Source organism: Sciurus carolinensis, chromosome 12 (genome assembly GCF_902686445.1).
Source record: "Sciurus carolinensis chromosome 12, mSciCar1.2, whole genome shotgun sequence".
Classification (NCBI taxonomy): Eukaryota; Metazoa; Chordata; class Mammalia; order Rodentia; family Sciuridae; genus Sciurus; species Sciurus carolinensis.
Genome location: NC_062224.1, coordinates 74978109 through 74981686, shown reverse-complemented (window position 1 = coordinate 74981686; position 3578 = coordinate 74978109). Strand labels below are relative to the sequence as shown.

Below are 3578 nucleotides of genomic sequence, written 5' to 3'. Positions count from 1 at the left end.
ATAGTCATTAGACATCATCTGTGTATAAAGCTTTATGCTGGGAGTTACTTGGAATCCAAAACTAAATCACACATAGCCTACTTCAAGAGGACTTCAATCGATGGTGCAACAAGCATATGGATAAAAACAGTTAAAATATAAGCAAATGTGCAGTGTACAGAGGTTGTATTCTCCAGGTTGGCATAGGAATGATTAAACTAAAACCTTCAAAGGTACACAGGTTGTTGGTTCCCAGTAGTAGTATTGTGACCATGTGTCATTGACATTGACATCAGTGGTTTTTATCAAGTTTGTAATGTTGTTTTACTTACTGTTTTAGTTAGTTTTTTCATTTCTATGACCAAAAGACCTGACAAGAATGATTAGAGGAAGAAAAATTTATTTGACTCACTGTTTCAGAGGTCCCACTGCATAAACAGTCAACTGCATAACTCTGCCTGAAGTGGCAGGAGGGTGGGTGAGGGAAAGCAGCTCAGGATACGACAATCAGGAAATAGAGAACTCTGCTTATGAGGAACAAAATATAAACCCCAAAGGCATTCTCCCAGTGACTTATCTCATCCAGTCACACCCTACCTGTTTACAGTTATGATACAGTTAATCCTCATCAGTGGATTAATCCACTGGTTAGGTTAAGGCTCTCATTACCCAATTATTTCACCTCTGAAAATTTATGCATTGTCTAATACGTGAACTTTTGGAGGACAGCTCGTATCTAACCATGACATTTCTACATTTTATTTTGAAAAACTTGTAATTTTAAATATCTTTATAAAACAAATAGAATTTTTGACTTAGAGTTCACATTTCCATGGCTTTAACAAATGTTATCATTTTTCCCATCGACACAACCAACATTCTACTTCTACCCACCGAGGATATCAAAGACAGCTATGAAATTCAGCTGGGTGCCTCACAGTACCCTATAAATCGGTAGCATGATCTCAGCTACTCAAAACTGATCACTTCCAAGTGAGAAGGGCCCATTTAGTTGAACCCCATCTAAGCACCAAAGTCCCTTCTGCAATGTTCTTGCCAAGTGATTGTGCACCTTGGATTGGCTAACTGTAGTGGAGAAGTCCTCACCACATCTTCAGGCTGCCCATTCTAGTTCACACATCTCTCTGAGAAATGGCTTTCCTTACAGCATGTGAAAAACTGCTCCTAAGCATCTTCATCCACTAGTAGCAGTTCTACCCCTTGGCGTTCTCCCAAAACAAATCTAATCACTCTTAAACTATAGTATCTCCCACTGAGTCTTCTTCTTCTCTAGACCAAAAATCTCCCTTCAGACTAACAAAAGCCTCAAAGTACACTTTACTGGACTTGATTTTCAGTCTTCTTTCTGGTCTACCTACCTTCTTTAAGGTGTACTATTCTTCATTCATTTCTCTTTTAAAATACAGCATGGAGACAATGGGTTGCATCTGTGTTCTAAACACCACGGAATAAGAGAAGAAAGTCACCTCCTTCATTTTATTTATTTATTTACTTACTTATTTAATTTTGGTACTCGGAATCAAACCTCAGGGCCCTTTACCACTGAGTCACATCCCCAGTTCTTTTTATTGTTTATTTTGAAATAGGGTCTTGCTAAGTTGCAGAGGTTGGCCTGGAACTTGTGATCTTCCTGCCTTAGCCTCCTGAATCACTGAATTACAGGCATACGCTAAGGCTCCTGGGACCTCCTTGTTTTAAAAGATGCAATTATTACCTCTTAAAAGGACATTACTATTTTGTGGTAATTTATAATATTTTTATGTACTGAAATTTAAGTACATGAAAACATCTAACCCTTTTTCACATATGCTATGGCTGAGCCATGTGAATTTGCCATATAGTAAGAGTCTGTCAGCTGTCATTGTTAGAAGTTATCCTTTTTGTAATATAAAAAATTGATTAGTATTTTCTTCAGAATTTGTCTAAACCATTGACTTTAGCTTTTTAAAGTATGATTGAAGGTAGAGTCCATAGGACACTTTTACCACCTTCTCTTTTGAGTGATATCAGTTTTGTACATGAACTGTTTGAAGCATGGACATTCAACCAGTTTCTGATTTACCCTGATGTCTTTAGAAAACCAAACTTTCCTCAGTTTTCCTCAGTTCTGGATGATACGGTCCCATATAACACAAATACCTCTCACTGGTTTTGCTTTTCCCTGCTTCTGCAGATCCTTCTGGGCCAGGAGAGCTGTTCCCCCATCTTCCTGCCTTCGATGCCACCATACCCTCTGAGTGTAGTTCTTTTGTTTTGTTTTGTTTTGTTTTGAAGGCCAGATCTTGTTTATTTGTTATTCTTAAAAATTCTTCCTTTTGACTGGACTCAGATTTAGAAGAAGAAGCTCTCAGAGAGGACAGTCTGCATCTCTTGGCAATCTGTTCCTGGCGTTTTTCTTTGGCTTCTTTCATTCTCTTGGCCAAAAGTGTGGCATATTCTGCAGCCTCTTCCTTATTTTTCTTAGTACACTGTTTCTTCAGAGCAATAAGCCGGCACTTGTATTGTAGGATATGTGGAGTAACAAGATGCTCAATCTTCGGTGCTTTGGTCCTGTGTTTTTTACCTTCCTGGTTTAAGGGTTTTCTGACAACATATTGGCAGACATCATCTTCCTTAGAGAGATTGAAAAGTTTGCAGGTTCTTCTAGCTCTTTTGGGTCCCAGTCTATGAGGTACAGTGGTATCCATAAGTCCAGGAATATCCTTCTCTCCTTTTTCTTATAATAACCAAGTTGAGAACACTCAGCTTGGCATCCACAATGCAACCTCAAATAGATCTGCGCTTTCTCTCTCCAGTTCACCTTGGTCTATAACAGGAATGCCCCTTACTCAGTAGCAGGTGAACACGGTCATAGGTCAAGACACCCTGCTTCATGGGGAAACCTTGTTTGTCATTCCCACCATTGATTCGGACCACATAACCCTTCCATTCGTCACCCAAAGCATCAGCAGCAACTTCTGTGGCCATACACTTCTCAGAAAAAGTACAAAGTTTGTGTTCATTGTCCACTTCAATGAGTTTCTGGCAACCAGTGCCTGGGAAGGAGATAGTCAGCTTCATTTTGGAGCAGATGATCACCCACAGGCCAGTATAGTTCTTTTGAATGTCCCCAGTGGTGTCTAGTACTTATGAATGTACAGATTCTTTCAGTTACTTTGTGTCATCTACTCGGCATCATTGCTAATCCACTGGATACAATTACTTTGGGTGAGCACAGCAACTATCCCTTCTGGATATAACACCAGCTGCCTCTGCCAAGAACCATTACAGTCTTCCATGTGCCATGATGTTTTCTCATGAAGCACTGTTTCCACTTTTGCCAACTCTTGCTCAACACCATTACTGTTTATACTAGAATCCTCAATTTGCCAGAGCAGGCTGTGGTTTGTGGCAGACCTGGTGAGGCCAATTTTCTCACATTTTTGAGCTACCATCTATTGGAAGGTCCAGTACTGTCTGGAACCTGACATCTTCATCAGTGTTGTGTGTGCTTTGGTTTTAATGTGTCCCCTCCAAAACTCAGGTGGTGAAACTTACTGGTCAAGGGGATAGTATGAAGAGGTGGGACTTGTAGAGGT

At 39.9% G+C, this 3578-nt stretch overlaps 1 pseudogene; it reads right to left on the bottom strand.

The window, feature by feature from the left end:
* Positions 1 to 2306: 2306 nt before the first annotated feature.
* LOC124961407 (40S ribosomal protein S6-like) lies at positions 2307 to 3060 on the bottom strand (annotated as a pseudogene).
* Positions 3061 to 3578: the final 518 nt, after the last annotated feature.